At 36.7% G+C, this 17,500-nt stretch overlaps 1 protein-coding gene and 1 long non-coding RNA gene across 2 annotated transcripts in view; one reads left to right on the top strand and one right to left on the bottom strand.

Annotated features, from left to right (window-relative positions):
• The window catches only part of LOC135198044 (uncharacterized), a 226,658-nt gene extending 221,818 nt beyond the window's left edge, over positions 1 to 4,840 (top strand). Inside the window, exon 6 of the long non-coding RNA XR_010310712.1 lies at positions 3,749 to 4,840. This is a non-coding gene — a long non-coding RNA (uncharacterized LOC135198044). The remainder of the gene's footprint in view (positions 1 to 3,748) is intronic.
• LOC135198043 (uncharacterized) overlaps positions 1 to 17,500 on the bottom strand; it is a 211,517-nt gene that overhangs the window by 153,966 nt on the left and 40,051 nt on the right. The gene's annotated exons all lie outside the window — the stretch shown is intronic.

The raw sequence follows: 17,500 nt of genomic DNA, 5'->3' as shown, positions 1-17,500 counted from the left end.
TATTATTTTTGTTGTTGCGGATACCATGAAATAACATCTCTATATTTCCACGAGGATTCTCTCAGTTCAAAATTATTTCTGCGAAGTATGACAAGCAAATTTACCTCCGAGGGGAAATGCTGCCTTTCAAAATCTGCAAAATATTTCCGCTTAAAGACTTGGTTGATTCGAAAATTACTGGCGAGGTTCGCAAATTAAAGGCAACATTTTTGTCTTCGTAAATCAACTTGGATTTTTCATTTACTTGTTACAACTTTGCAAAAAATAAAAATCCCATTTGCTTATTAGAATTTTATGGAATATTCCCCCAGTAGCGTCAGGAAAAAAGAATAAAAGTAGTAAAGGAAAGAGACGTGCTGATGGCACGTCCATGAGAGCTTTTGGAAACCTTATTTGCATATTCGTCACCTTCTCCTCTCCTTGGGTTTCTTGCGCTGGCCTTGGGTCCCGAAAATAGAACCAAATTTGTACCCAAGAATCAAGAAGTAATGCCGATAAGAACGCGTGACATTGGTCGCATCCTTTCCAGAAAAAAGGTGGAGCGGGCGGGGTGGGAATGGGGTGGGGGGGGGGGGGGGGGGGTGATGAAGGAGGAGTCGCTGCTTCTCAGTTGCACCTGCGACACAGAAGCTTCGAAGAAACCTTTTCATCCTGAGTGTGTATGTGTCTGAGAGAGAGAGGAGAGAGAGAGAGAGAGAGAGGGGATGGCGCAGAGTTGAAAAAAGTTTGATGGTCTGTTGGAGGTGACATTTTAGTCAAACATGCTCTCTCTCTCTCTCTCTCTCTCTCCTTTTATTCTTACCCTCATTCCGTGTTCCTTTCTCTTTCTTCCCTGGCTCATGTTTAAACCCCTCCTGCTCCCCTTAATCCTTTCCCATTTCTGGTCCCTCTGTTCTCAATGGCACCCTCTTCCAGCCACTCTCTCATCCTTGCCTCTCCTCCCGTCATTCTCCCACCCTTCCCCCTGTCCACTGATTTCCGTTGTCCTTGTTAGCCCGTGAGCGTTGTTGGTCTTACTCGACGGCCGTTGGTTTACAATGTTGGAGGGATGGAAAGAGGGTTTAGCTCAGTTGTTAACCTAATGGCTATTTGTACAATTTCAGCCGGTTCGTTCGGGTTCGGATCGGTTCGGCTTGGTTCATGGCTACTTGTTAATGATGTTAGTCTTTGTGATGTTGCTGTCGCACGTTTTGATTTTGGTACTTTTGATGAACTGATTCTCGCTTTCTGGTAAAGACATTTTGTAATGTGTGTGGAGTGTCGATTTTAATGACACTTGACTACGATGACAGGAAAACCTTGAGGCTATTTAGTCACCCAGTCTATATATGTGGCGTGAGAAGAATTGACAAGGTGAGCTTTGTCGATATACGTAGAAGTAATAAAGGGTTTGCGAAGATGCAAAGATGGACGAATGTGTTTTTAGAGGGTTTGGTCCTGTTCAAAGAATGGAGGAAGATAGGCTGGTGAGAAGTGAGATATTCGTAAGTGCTTTTAGAGAGGAGGCGAGGAAAACCTAGAAAACGTTGTGTGAATATGTAAAAAGAGGTATATGCTGGAAAAGAAACTTTGTCATTCAGGAAGCACGTGAATGCATGCTGCATAGAGCAGGAATACGCAGTGTGTGTGATGGGTTTCGACGAGTTCCCTGACTGAGGTGTACAAAGCGGCTAATGTTATGGAGGTATTCTGCCCAGGGTGGTGTTCATAAGTTGCTAAAGTATGAATATGACAGTGACCTTTCTGTTGATTTCTCCTCCCGAGCCACGTTTGCTAGGAATTCACCGATTGTATGAATCATCGCCAATGCTCATTTGTTTTCACATTTACGATAAAGCCCGTTTCTTTGACTGACTGGACAAATTGGTGTTTGTTAAGCCCGTCTGACTTTCGGCTTTAACCCCTTTGGCTGTGGCTAGGGCACTGTGTCACTCAATTAATGGTGGTGGTCTTTTTCATGTAGTATATATGATTTTCAGTCATGTTATTACTAGAGCAGTCATTATTATTATTATTCTGTGCCTCTATGTATCCTTATCTTTTGGTTTTACGAAGAAATTATCTCCTTTTTGTTAATTCCCTTGTTTTCTAAAATGCGTTATTCACCTTTAGGTTTTTATTACTTATTTGTTTATTCAAGATTTAGGCTTTATTTTTGTCGCCTTTGCATATTTTTCCATTTCATCAAGAATGTAAGAAATGAAATGTGGGTTTGTGATGGAAATGTTTTCACTAAAGGCATATGACAGTCTTCTGTTAAAGAGTAACTGGAACGTTAAGCCGCTTGGTATGGTTGCGTTGAAGAAAAATTCACTGTAAAGTTGATATATCGTCTAATATCTTTTCACATTCATGCGTTAGTTGGAATTTTGTAAATAAAACTTTAATGAATTACGAATTGTAGAATGAGATTCTAATTATATTCGTTATACAGTTAAAATTACATGTCGGTGGAATTAGCTGTGAGCTGAAACACGAGCTACCTAAACATGCCCGGAAGTATTTAGGCTAATTAGCGTTCATTTTTTATATAGTTGCTGAAAATAGTGTAACATGCCTTTGATCTCCTTTTTTTCCTGTTGAATATGCCTCTCACTATTTCATTTATACATATATTTTTTACTGGAATATTTTTCGTTACTTTTGTTACATTTTTTTAATGACGCTCTGTCCCTGACCTACAATGTATTGATGTTGGGCAATAATGGCGTTCAGAGAGTTTCTTGTATTTCTTTTTTAAATTCCTATTTTGTCCCTCCTTTTGAATATTCTGCTTTGTGGTCCTTACTCCGTGTTCACCTTTTGGCAGTCTTGCTAAATTATGCTGAAAACTAAATGTCTGTCTAACAGAGAATTACTGAACATCTTGGGCAAGTAGGTAGTTTTTTCTTTAATTTTTGGAATTGTTAATTCTAGGAGCCGTGTCCTCCACCCATCAAATGTCTAATTCCTTAAAATCCATGGTAGGTAACTTATTGAATGTGATCTTAACGTACAAAATCTACGCGCTCGGTCTAAACTTCTGATGGGCAACCTTTCCCTTATGGTTTCCACTCTAGTGGGCAGAATTTTATTCTGCTTTTCGTGTCAGGGTACTTTCGCCTAGATAAGTGTCCTTTCATCTGTAATTAAGGTGATCATCTAAATTAAAAGACTGCACGTATAGTAATTTCCCCTTTGGAAATTCATAATCTTGCTGCAGTCATCATTTCCAAGGTATTGCTTTGTTGGCCAAGTATTTGATATTTAGTTGTAACATTTATTACTTGTAAAGCGGAGTGCAATATCTGATCTGACAAGTTTACTTGTTGAAAGTGATTAGTGCTGTGTCTACTCCTTATCTCTTTTGGGTGCTCCCCAGAAGGTATTTTGTTGTCGGGTTCCACGTACTTTACTTGTAAGCTCTCAAGCCACTCACCATCCTGTCTGGAATTCTAAGTCACGGAGCTATTTCATTATCAACTTTCATCTTGATTTCCCCCAGTCTTCAGTATATATATATATATATATATATATATATATATATATATATATATAATGTATGTGTATATGTATATGTATATATATATATATATATATATATATATATATATATATATATATATATATCCGGGTGTTTCGAAATTAGAGCCCCCCTTCCACAGAACAAATGGAAAGTTTTGAAGTTGTCTTCCATAGCCTATCTCCTAGTACATTATGTTAAGTTTCTATTAAGCTATTTTTCATTTTACATTTCTTGTATTTTCAGACTGAGTGACGGTGTTAGATACAGCCATGGCTAACTCAGAAGAAATCAGATTGATTGACTGAATCTGGGCTGTAACCTTCTGAGAGGCCAGGGATGCTGGCGCATCCTTCATTTCACGTTCCTGGATAGCTAAATACATTAAAAAGAGATGAATCCTTTGTTAAAAGAAACTGGAACAAAAACCCATATGACTGTCATCGCAAAAAGAGTGAGAATCTTGGAAGGCCTGAAGTCCTTTCTCAGGAGTCAAAAGGCATCATAGCTGAGGTAGTGGGTAGACCAAGAAAGTCTTTACGTAAATTGGCGCTTGAACTAGAAGCAAAAAGTGGAGAGAAGAGAAGCTATAGTGCTGTATATCGTGAATTGAAAAAATCTGGTATCAAGCCATTTCATATTATCAGCAAGCCCGACATCACTCAGCAACAGAGAGAAGACCGTGAATGGTTTTGTGGTTCATTTCTTAAAGATTGGGATGAAGCTGGCTATCACCATGTTGCTGCATCAGATGAATTCAACATTTACACAGTCAGGAAGCCAAATCATAAAAATGACATAATTTGAGCTGCAAAGTTGGAAGATATTAGCGATGACGTGCGCTATTGCCAAGTTGTGAAATTTCCTGAATGTTTGGGAATTTTTCTCTGTTTCACAGCCAAACGATTAATGTGGATCATCAAAGAAAAAGGACAGTCATGGAATGGCAAATACTTCAGAGAAACTGTGCTTACTGTTGGAGTATTTCCTTTCCTCAAAAATCCTGAAAATGTGTTATCTATTGAAGAAGTCACATTTTTGTATGTTTCAAGGCTCTTCAGACACAGGAGGTGCTTCGAAACAGTGGTATCCATCTCTTCTCCCCAAGTGAATTTCCAGGTAGCTCCCCTGACCTTAATGTATGTGAAAACATTGGTAGTATCTGAAAGGATCGTGTTGAAGCGTGCACAGTGAACTATGATGGTATACCAAGCCTCGACGACATGCGAAGAGAGGTGACCGAAGTGCTCAGGGAAATGGAGTCTGAGTCTCAGCTTCTTTGCAATTTGCTGAAATCATACCCCTAAAGAATGCAGGCTGTGGTACAGGCAGATGAAGGCCACACAATATATTAAATACTCAGAGAGAAACTTAAATAAATACCTGTTCTGAATTACTTTTATTTTTGTCCATATCAATTTTAGTGTATGCTATAGAGGGGGGGAGCTCTAATTTCGAAACACCCTGTATATATATATATATATATATATATATATATATATATATATATATATATATATATATATATTATATACACACATGTGCAAATATATGCACACGTTCCTGTATGCTAGCGTTAACGTATATGTCCCATCCGTATGTATAAATGTGCTATATACACGTTAATAAGCATATTAACAGATAAGGGTACTTTAGATCGTATACCCAGCGGTACCATTGTGTTTGCGAATGTTTTGGGAGGTCATTGGGCAGATCAGTCTAGATATTAGCATGAGACTTTTGAGGCTGTAATGTTGTACCTAGTTAATAAAAATGGATGAGCATAGATTTAATATTTCTGCAAAATCCTGAGTTTTTCCAAACCGCCAGTTCTTTTAATTTTCTGAAACAAAACGCTTCGTCCTTAAATTAAAAGAAAAAAATTAAGAATTATCGATAGAGAATAAGTAGAAGTAGAATATTGATTGAGAATAAAGTAAACCTACGATTAAATTCGTTGTATGAATAATCGCGGAAGGAAATTTACATTAATTAATTTCAACAATTTGGCAAAAAAAAAAAATATCAGTATCGCACACGAAAGATCAATTATTAATGTCTTTCTTTCGTTTATTAATAAGCCTATTTCAATTGCATGAATGCAAATAGTTCCATCTTCAGATATTTTATTCATTTATTTCCTAATTGTTATATCTTCGTTCGGATCTAAAACACGAAAGAAAGAAATAAGATTTCTTTCACTTCCAGTTCCACCTCCAGGCCAATAACTCGGACAATGCATCAAAAATAAAACCAATTTTCTTCTTTCTCCTTTTAGTTCCACCAGCACCATTTGCCTGCTCTCTCTCTCTCTCTCTCTCTCTCTCTCTCTCTCTCTCTCTCTCTCTCTCTCTACGTCGCATCATTAAATATTGAAAGTAGTGGATTACAAAAGACGGGGATACTGTCTCAAGAGGACGATAGCTTTAACCTACTCAATCCTCATGACCTTTTTTCCTCAGCCCCTCTCCGCAGGTCTTTTTTTTATTTCCCCATTCTTTACACTCGATTCCATTCTATTTTTCTTTTCGTTTTGACGTCTATTTTTATCTTTCTCGTTTTCCTAGATTTTTGTCTCTCCTTTATTTCACTTGTTTTTCTCCTTTGTGGCTGTTTATCTCTAAGTCATCTCCTTGTTTTTCAGTTCCTTGTGCCTATTATACTTTACTCTCAAGACTCGTACCCAATTTCTTTATCTCCATATCTTCATACTCATCGTCATTCATCTTATCTTTATAGTTATCTAAGTATACTTTTATTTCCTGGGGTGTTGCTGTTCATCATTTCTATTTGCTTTCTGTTTTTGTATTCTCGATCACCCTTCCAAGAATTCCCGAATAGGTCTCAGTCTCCTCCCTGCTCTCTTCCATCCAGGACCTACCCTCTACCTCCTCAAGGGTTCTCCTCTTCCAGTGTATATTTTAGGTCTGGGTGGATCACTTAGCCAAATGCGTTCTCCTGTCAAGACCAAAACTCTCCCTCCCTCTCTCCCCGCCCCCCTGATCCCCCACTTCCTTACCCACTTCCAATACGAGAGAGAGAGAGAGAAGGAAAAAATATATTTGGAACATAAACATTGGAAAATTGGAGTCGCGTGAGGCTATGCCGTCCTTCTCCCTCCAACACCCTACCACCGACAGGGACCCATCCCATCCCCGTAGCACAGCTTCCGTGATCCTCCCAAGGCCCTGCGCTCTTTGCCAACCTTGTAAGAATCTGTTAAAAGATTTCGATTTTGAGGAGACAAAAGGAAAAAGAGAGAGGGGAAGAGAGAGAGAGAGAGAGAGAAAAAAAGTACATGCTGAATAGAATTGAGACATTGATGCTGATTGTCTCCCGTTTCTTTGCGTGAGATTCGCATCTCGTCCCTTTGTGGCGTTTCTTCAGTTTTGTATTTTCCGTGTCTTGAGCCTCAGTGAAAGCAGTCTGCAAGAATGATTCGCGTTCATAATTAGTCGCTATTAAATGGATGTCTTGTTTCCATTGTTGGTGCATTTATAATTTCTGCCTCATTTGTTATTTACTATTTATTCTAAGTACGTGTTTGTGCACAAGTTTTATGCCTTCCGTATCTGATAGTATGCTTTCGAGATAATACGTTAGTTCCAAATTAATTTTCTCAATAATTGAATGGGACTCTGAGGCTTACATGCACACACATGCACATTATATGATATATTTACATTTATATATATTTATATATATAATTGTATATATGCATTTATGCACTCGTCTATTTATATATTATCCACGAGTGTATAAATGCATATATACAGTTATATATAAAAATATATATATATACGTTATATAACGTGTTTGTCTGTGTGTATGTAAGCCTCAGAGTCCCGTTCAATTATTGAAAAAATTAATTTAGAACTAATGTATTATCCCGAAAGCATATTATGAAATACGGAAGGCATGAAACAAATAGCCATGAGCTTAAAATTTACACACACACGCATATATATATATATATATATATATATATATATATATATATGTATATATATATATTATATATATATTATATATTATATATATATATATATATAGAATATATAATTTGTACGTGGAAATTTTAAGCTATTTGTTTCATTAATCATCTTGACTAAAAAAAATATCTGAACATGAATGTTAACGTTCTGAAACAAGTTTTTAAGCGTTAAATGTTGCTTCTGTGAAAACTGGAACAAATAAACAGTTGTAATCGCTTTGTATGCCAGGAGGCAGGTGTCGTTGAGCAATATCGATCTGTTGCAGTATATGTGCCACACTGCAACAATAGGCCTCGCTCTGACGACAATTCACGTGATGTTACTTGTGTAGTGATGCAGGTGACTGTATCCTTGTGTTGTTGCTTGCTCTTCATTTGGAAGTGTTCTTATTAACGCTTCTTTTTCATGGAAATATAGATGTGTTTGTGTATGAAGTAGTTAATGTTGTGGAAGTGTTCTGGACACTTGATCCCTCCACGATCCAGCAGTGAAAGTATTGACAGGGATTTATATATATATATATATATATATATATATATTATATATATATATATATGTATATATATATATTTTTTATATATATATATATAAAATGTGTGTGTGTATGTATAATATGTATTGATATGTATGTGTGAATTTAAATAAATGCATAAAAAATAAATATATATTTTTTTAGTTTTGAAGAAAATGGTCCTCATGCAAGAAGGATTTTTGCCTACACTTAAATATAAAAATACAAAGACATGCACACAAATATTTTTTTTTATATTTTAAGCTCAGGCAGTCATCCTTCTTGCAATTGGACCGTTTTCTTCAAAATGAAAAAAAAAGAGAATATTTTTGTATGCTTTTATTCACATATGCATCTTTCTGGCATGGGGACATTTATCTAAAGAACAGCGACTGCAGAGTTCGTTTTCCCTTGCATTTTCGACTTATTTCGGCAAGTGCAAAGACTTTAACATCTTCAAAAATGTGTTGTCCCTTTACATTCTTATCCATCAGCCTTTTGCGATTAAATTTTATACACTGTTTTGAAGGAACGCATTATTTAACATTCTCTTTTCATTGCCATTTTTACATTAGGTTAACGTAGGACTCGTAGGTTCTCCTTAGTAAGGACATAGCTCCAGGTCCCACATATCTATCTATTCGTCCATCCATGTATTATATTGTATTATGTTATATTATTTATATATCATATATTATTATATATATATATATATATATATATATATATAATATATATATATATATAAATATTATATATTATTTGATTAAGTCGTGATGGTCACTCTTATCCTCTTCTTCTTAGCATGTCTCTCATATGCATATAGAAAATATGATGTATTCCACGTCTATAATCTTTCCATTTATCATGTTCAGTCACCTTCATAATCCTGGTCATTTACTTCTCTTCGTTTCCGCTCATATTATTATCACGAAGGTGCACGTTCAAATACCAAAAGTTCTTCTTGCTCCCCTTGGGGTTCTGTCGATAAGTACAGTAATAATAAGTAAAATAGGATGGTGTGCTCTAGGAACCAGCTATTTGGGATTTTCATGTTATGCACTGCTTTAAACAATGCAGTGGTTTAATTGTTGCAGAGACAAAATTCAAAATATTACTCTTTCGGCCTTCTTGTAGAGGCGGTCCGTTAGAAAGCGAAAAGAGTTTTGCGCATGTTGCTGTGGGGGTAAATTCGTACAAACGGGCTTACCCTAGTTGGATTAACTCGGGGCGGGCTTTAAGGCCAGCTAGCTTCTCGTCCCCAAAATATCCTGAAACCTCGACCCATTGCATTGTCTGCCAATCAGTACTGCAACGAAAACTATCGTAAATGAACTGAAATGTTGGTTATTTATTAGACATCTTTTTGTCGTTCAAAGGGCTCACAGTCTTTACTAAGAATTAAATTTTTATATAATGACTCAATAACAGTCCTAGCTGTAAAATAAAGTTTTGCTTATTGTTGCTATGGATGTATAACCTAGTGACAGCAATAATTTACATGAAGAAGCTTAGGTAGTATATAGTTAAAATTTTATGTAAAAGACCGTTATATAGTTAAGCAATTTTATATATAAAACACGCATATTTACATAATTTTATATGTACACATTTTATATATACGAGGTCAGATTTATTTGTGTGAGCGTTCATATGTAGTAAACAATATTCTTATTATATACGCTGGTTTCAAGTGCTTAGTTATTTGATTTAGTCGTTGAGGCGTATTCACATAAACGGGCTCTTACAGAGAGAGAGAGAGAGAGAGAGAGAGAGAGAGAGAGAGAGATCGTTTTAGTCTAAAGCACAGAATGACAAGAGGAGGGTAGTTAAAAGGACATAATTGCCTGCACAAAATGGAGCAACTTTTGCAGTTAGTTTAAAGAACCTGTAATTACCAGTTCCCAGAAGGGAATACTCTGGACTAAATAACTGTCAACTGCAGCTGCAAATTCAATAATGATATGAGATGCGTTTATTTGCCTAAAATAAACAATCTGTCGTTATTACCTCTCCCCATCATTCGCTGTAATTATCCATGTTAATTAATCTCATTAAAACTGAAGTACAGTTTTACAAATTATTGTTAACTGAAAATGATGTACAGGCAGTATGACTTATATTTCTGATGTTAAGTTTTAATTATGCTGTTAACTTTTCCTTTTCACAGGTACATAAAAATATAGCTGTTAAATTTGCGTTTGTGTTCTAATAAGATGTCCTTAGATATGTGCATGTGAACTTAGGTTATGTGTTTAAAAATAGGAATATAATTTGAGACGCTCAATATTCCTCTTTTAATTGTTTTACTTACATTGAGTTGGTTACATTGCTTTCTTATGTGCTTACTGGGTCACTTGTTCTCCATGATGATGCCCATTATTGATGGTCTGCCCTTAAGCTATCACCCTTTGGAGCTAGTTCAAGCATGCCTTTCCTTGTAAGACCTGATGGAACTGTTGTATATTGCCCTAAACAGAGTAGAACTATAGTTTCAAATCTTTGAGCAAACAGTGGGGTGAGTCCTTGGAGTAGTCATATTTTCCCGAGCCTAAGTTGTGTTCAATGGCTTTCAGGGTCTCGACAGATGTAGCAGCATAGCCCCTAACGGGATCTTTCCTATCTTTTTTCAAAAGACTGTTGATTTCCTTGCTCCTAAGATTGAATTGCTACTATTTCAAGATTAGTTGGACTTGCAAGTTTTCCTTTTGTTTAGAGGAAGGCCGACATAGCTGCATTACCTAAGTAAAGGAACTAAGTCGATCCTCAAGCCCTTCTGAACTTGGCTGATTTCAGTTACTCCTGTTTTATCTCAAGTTTTTTTTAGAAGCCTCTCTCTAAGAGTCTTTTCAATTTTATTGAACATAATAACCTGCTGCCAGCATTACAGTTTGGGTTTTGTAAAGGCTTTGGTACTTGTGATGCACTCTTGTTATCATCTTGATGAGGGTGGAGAGGCACGCGTGGTCGGCCTTTGACCATGCGAATCCTAAAGTGCTTGTTTATAAGCTAAGATAACTAAGAATTTATGGATCTTTTATTAGTACTTTAAAGTAGTTTAGTAATGACATTGCAGGTGTTCCCCACGGTAGTGTTCTCGGACTCTTTCTGTTTATTACCTATATTAGTGACATGTGGCAATGTCTGGAGAATAAAGGCGCTGTCACACTAGCGAAATTTCCGTCGACTTTTTCTGAGTTTGTCATCGACTTTCCAAAGAAGTCGACGTCATTCCGTACTCTGGTTGTCACACACGTTCTTCTTCATACTGTGGTAACGTGGTTGTCGTCGTCAAAACGTAAACAAACCATCTGAGCTGTGACTTCCCGGAATGATAAAACATCTATGCTTCATAACATAAAGCAACTAGTGGGTCGTGCTTGCATGTGTTTAATGATGCTGCATAGAATTAAAGAAAAAAAAGTCTTTGGGTTCGGTCCTGGTTAAAAAGACGTGAAAAGTTTTATTTGAGAAAATAAGCTAGGGCTAGACTAGATAGGCTATTCATAACCATGTTTACACAACCACAGTCAGATTGTATTATAAATTAAGCTAGAGAAACATTGCAAAATTTTTAAAGATTTTTGTTTATATTATTTGCTATTGCAAAAAGAAGAAAAAAATAAGAGCTGACCTAGGCTATATAACAACCTGATATTCACGATATAGCATGCTTATCTGTATAAAGATCAACAAGTTCAGGAAAGTTTTCCCCGAGTCGCATGGTGATCTCTTGGTAATTTTTTTCATTTAAGACTCCTTTTCATAAAACTATCATGCTTATGGTCCCATAAGCATCGTCTCTCCCCCATATCTTCGAGCAAAAACTGTTCTGGCAATCTTGTCAACTGTACCAAGAACTCCATCTTGCATCTGATGACTTGAAATGCGCGCTCTCCGAGATATAAACAAACAATAAAGTCGACGGTAGCGATAGGTTGAATTCGATCGGTACCGTTTTCAAAATTCGTGACGACGACACCAGAAAGTCGTCGTCAAAACATGAAAAGTCGACGTCAAATTCAAAAGTCAACGGAAATTTCGCTAGTGTGACAGCGCCTTAACTGGTTGCATATGCCAATGACGCAACTCTTCTTTTTGTTGCTCCTTCTCTCCATCTTAGGTCTGTGGTTGAAGAATCATCGAATAGAGATCTGGCTCACATTCATGAGTGGAGTAGGCTGTGAGGTATGAAGCTTAACCCCTCTAAAACCCGAGGTATGATCATTAGTCGATCCAGAACACTTGCTTTTGCATCCTGATTATTATTTAAATGTTGCCATTTTAAATGTCGGTGACTTTCAAGATATTAAGATGTAACTTTTGATGAAGTATTCAGATTTCTCTACAGGCGGCTTTCTCCTCAAACCTTTGGCAGTTGTGGTTGTATTAACTAAAAAGTAGCATCTGTCTGGAAACCCATCCAGCGATCGTAAAGTAGTGAACAGGAACTTCATTCTGGTAAAGGAAACGACATTGATGCATCAGCGCAATACATTTTACTGAATTTTACTCTATATATATATTGTAGGTCAGGCGCTAATGGGTTATGGCTGACGGTGACCATTTAATTTAGTCTATTAGGATTGGGCTGTGCCGTAGCCTCTACAGCGAGGGGTTCGAAAGTCTGGGGCTTGAGTACATTGATGAAGCTCAGTTTCACTTCCATGATTATCAGCTTAGTTTGTTAATTTCTTATCAGTTATAGATATCCTATTTTATCAATTATGAATTGGTTACGTCTGTAAGAATGCAATCTGTTGAATGAATATGCTTAATTCTACGCCATCCTTACAATATATGCTTGTCGTTTAATACTTTCAACGTATTTTTTAATGTATTCTATAGAGGCTGGCTTGCCAGATATTCGCAGTTCTTCATGAATGAATCAAATTGTGACTAACAAAGGTAATAAAGTAAGAGATGAATGCCGTTCAGTCAACGGATAAAAAACACGCACACCCACACACACACACACACAAGCGAAAGTAGAAGGGCGTTGATTTTAAACACAGAGCATTTGTGAAGATGAGAAAGAGCTTACGAATACGAATCCAGACAATCGCAGATATGTGAATGGACCAGGAAAGAATAATTCTGTTTTAAAATGATACTACAATTGCGTAAGAATGCTAGAAGGAAAGCTGTACTACGCTTTTGGAAAACCAGAAGGAATCTTTTAAATTTTTCCTTCTTTTTTCTTTGTCTTACTTTTCTTTTTGTGTAGCTAAATGGTGTGCGCGAAGTCATCAAAAATGGGTCTGTTGGCCACTCACAATTTACTGGGAAATGAAAGAAACGGGAAGACAAAGAGAGGAATTTGCATTTTTTGAAGAGTGAAAAAGCAAGGGAAGTCCAAATAAAGAGTTTTCTCCTGTAGCGATGTAAGGGGTCGGCTTGTCATTTCATATCATTTTTCGTAATTGCTCCTTGGATACCTTTCTTCTTGTGCCTTTTTCGCCTCTTCTTTTTTTTTTCTATTATTTGGGACGTGGAAAAATGGCGTAAACAACAAATGAAACAGGATATTGGTTATTTACGTTTTCGATTTGAGATAAAGAAAAAACTATATAGCCATAATTGAAGGATTTGAGGAAGGAAATTGCTTGTTAAGACGTTGCCAAAAATATAACGAATAAATGGAGGCTTTCGGAGTTGGATGCTGTTTGGATGGTATTGATGACTGGGGGAAAATTTAGGGTATACTCGTTTTGACTTGAGTATCAATAAAAGAATGCAAATCCTTTTACATTTTTTTGTGAAATTACATAGTTAAAGCTGTTTGTGTTGTAGAAGTAGTATTTTTTTATTTGGAAAATTTATTTAAAAATGAGTTTCACTTCATTATCAGTACAATGTTTTGGAAATAAACATTGAAAATACAAGTGAAGTTAGGAATTATGATATTGGTCATGGAAGGTTGTGGAAATGTTATGAAATGAAAGTCATCCATATTCATTTGGATTCATCTGCGTGAATATTTCCAATAACCCAGAGAATTGTCTGTGATCCTTGCGCGTGTTATATTGTCAGAGTCTAAGCCTGTCTTTAGATGGTAACGCTGTGCCCTTGTCTAGTTCAGGTCTTAGGGGAAATAAATTGTGAGCTGATAGAGAAAAACTGGACCTTTTTTTTTTTTTTGTTATTATGAGAAAATTAAAGTATGGACGATTAGAGAAGATAACAACTAACGAAAGGGAGTGATATACACAACTTGAGGCAGTATCCCCATCGCGCTTAAAACTTGGGGTATTACATCTTCATTGAATACGGTTGTGGCATTGGCATTATTCTTTACGTTCTTGCGGGAGTGTTATCTCGTTCACAAAGAATCCCTCTGGTTCTAATTATATTGATCAGTGTCATCAAATTGCTTTTGTAAGTTTCATTGAAAGAGCGAAGCTACATGTCTTTGCACGAATTCATTCCCTTAATTAAACAAAAGATGCGTATCGAGGGTCGACGACAATGTCCTCCCCCATTACCTCCATCCCTACCGCAGCCTCCCTTCACTCCTCCACCTCATGCAAAACTTTTCCATCTTCAGCAGAATTCTGTGATGGATAATATCGCTCTTCCCATAATTCATCGGCGTTGCTCCTCGACGTAACTTTAGGACAAAAAACAAGAGAGGGAGGGAAAAAAAAAAAAAACATCCAGCGAACATCATTACTGTCTGGATCTCTGGTTTCTGTCATTATAGATCGGTGAAGAAGGTTTTTTTCTTTTCTTTTGGGGGGTGTGGGTGGGTGGTGGTAGGGGGGTGTTATTACTTATGGCTTTTGAGTCTTGGGTGGGGATGAAGGACCCGAGAATAAATGGAAGCTGAGGGATGTAGTGGCTTTGTGTGTGTGTCGAGGGGCTTGTGGGCGTGTGCAAGCTCTTTTGTCCTCCACCCCCAATTTTTTTTTTTTTTTTTTTTTTTCATCAGACTCTGAGATTCGAAAGAGTACATATAAGGGTTGGAACTGCAAACTTTTTAGGTTCGTCTGAGATTGATAATTATCATTCAAATGTTGTATGAGAGAGAGAGAGAGAGAGGATGCAAATGATTTTTATAAATATTAATCCAAATATTCGGACACGATTATTATTTGCAAGTTCCGTATTTGTGTTCCTATAAAAAATTGCTTAGACACCTTTGCCGGTACAGCAAAAACACAATTCAACCTCGGAATCATTTTGGTCTCTGAGCGTCTTACATTTGGTGAGAATGGAAGTTTGGAAATATTATCGTTCCTTTAAGTCACAATATTTCGACTGGGAGTGACGATAATTTTGAGCTAATTTTCGGGAAAGCTCTTCTAGTCACTTTCAGCTTCGTGCGAAAGTGATAGGGCTCTTTACTGTCCATCGCATTAATACGCTTCTCGAAATACTTCCGGAGAGATGACAGCGCTTCCGAAAAGAGAGGCCATCACATGTCCTGCCGTTGCCGATTTAGTGTGAGTCATGTGGTGCTCAATTTCATGTGGATTCGCAGTAGTCGGTCATTTTCATAATAGCTCGTTAAATATGACAGATGATTTGGTCAGAAGAAAAGACGCTAGCTAAGCAAGCCCTCAGGCAGACCGAGAAAATTGGAAGCTGTCAATGGGATCGTTCGTTTTGCAAATGCAAGAAATCAATTGATGTCGCTGTCATTTCTTGGGCTAAAGTTACAGTGTGCATTTCAGATGACTTTATTCAGTCAAATTCAACTTAAAAGACGTCAAGGAAGAATGTACAAGAATTTTCCTTTAAGGTGACTTTACAGAAAGTCATATATTTGTATGATTTGTCGCCACAACAGTCATTGTTCAGAACGGCCGTATTTTGCTAGTCTGTGCATAAGTATTTTAGATTTAAAGAAGTAAAATAACACTATTGAAAAATGTGCTATAAAATCATTCAGATGATCATGACTTTTATAACTTCCCCTTTAAACCGGTGGAGCGGAAAATGGACTCAGAAGAAAAAATAAATAAAGAAAAATAAAAAAGAGACGGAATTATTTATCGATTCCAGAGCTTCTCCTCACATGACCTTTTATGGAACTGTTGAGTAACAGCACAGGGATACTTTCACCTTTTTATTCTCTCTGTTTTATCTTTATTTTTCTCTCCGCGATATTGTCAGGTCATTGCGTGTTTTCTATTATTTTACAGAGGTATGTAATTGAATACTTCTTCTTTTTTTTATATACATTATAAGTGATGTTTTCGTTTCTTAGTCATATCTTATCTGAATCACGTAGAATTTATTTACTTTACATAAAGCTGTCCCTGAATTCGAAAGATTTAATTCATATGCCACTTGGTAGACAACCCTTCTAAGAGAAGGTTCCTCTTAGATACAACCCTTGTTCTCCAACCTTGCACTCTACCATTGCCATTGCACCGTGGCCTTCCATGGTCTGGGGTTTGAGTTCCCTTGCTTGAGGGTGCAATAAGGCAATTTTTCTTTTTTTTTTTCACTTGTAGTTTTTTAGATGAAAACCAAAAGTTACTTGTCGGATTTTCAGGAAAGCTCCTCCTTTCCCCTTCCAAGAGATGAGTTGTAGATTCCTACCTGGTTGGTCTCCAAGATTTTTTCCCCCTTTTATATTTTCTTCGTTAGGTAAGATCAGTTTTCCGCCCAGTCAGCATTTCGAAAACAAAAGTATATATCTCTAGGACACAATATTCTACTACGCTTGCTAAACGGCCCATTGATCCAAATGGGCGTGAGGATACGTGATTTCCGTAACGACATAATGACATGATTTATGCGAGATCAGATAAATAGTTTCGCGCGCTCTGTTGGGATAGCATGTTTGATTACAGACTGCATTCCGTCGTAAATCTGTCACTGGCATTTCAATTTAGCAAGTTAATGAGAGACTTTTCAAGTGGTTTCTTTGTTCCCCCAGGGCTGATTTATGAATGACGTTGTGACCTAGTTGCTACCGGTCATGCAAGTTTAATGAAGGTAGTTTTACTTAATGGTGTTTCATCTTTAAACAGACATGGTGTTGGCAAAAACATTTTTGTAAATATTTACACTTCAATCAAAGTGGCATTTGTTTGGCCTGCAATTTTTGTCTATTTCTTTTTCCCATATATGTTTTTTTTGTTTCAAGAGCTCATATACTCTTTTAGTATAAAGTTAAAAAATGTTGATCAAGAATTTTTTTAGCTTTTAAAGATAACAGCCCTTACGAATCACCGTCTCGTTGATTTTTTTTTCTTTTTTTTCATGAGCTTACATAAAACAAGCATCTGAAGGGTGAACCCTAATATTTTCAATACGTTCATATTCTTGGAGAATGGTTTTTGGTTTTGTAGAATCCTTGATATGTACCTTTCTCAAGAGACTTCTTAGACAGAAGATTATGGTTAATTTTTAATCGAAAAGGAGGTTAATGAAATAACCTCTCTGGGATCTTATATTCTAGAAATATCTTTGTATTAGTTTTCCAGTGAGTTTCTTATTGATATTTGGGAAGATCTTCCTATGGGAAATTCTCCAAAC

This window comes from Macrobrachium nipponense, chromosome 21, assembly GCF_015104395.2.
Source record: "Macrobrachium nipponense isolate FS-2020 chromosome 21, ASM1510439v2, whole genome shotgun sequence".
Classification (NCBI taxonomy): domain Eukaryota; kingdom Metazoa; phylum Arthropoda; class Malacostraca; order Decapoda; family Palaemonidae; genus Macrobrachium; species Macrobrachium nipponense.
Note: the sequence above shows the minus strand (reverse complement) of the source record. Positions and strands in the feature narration are given on the sequence as shown.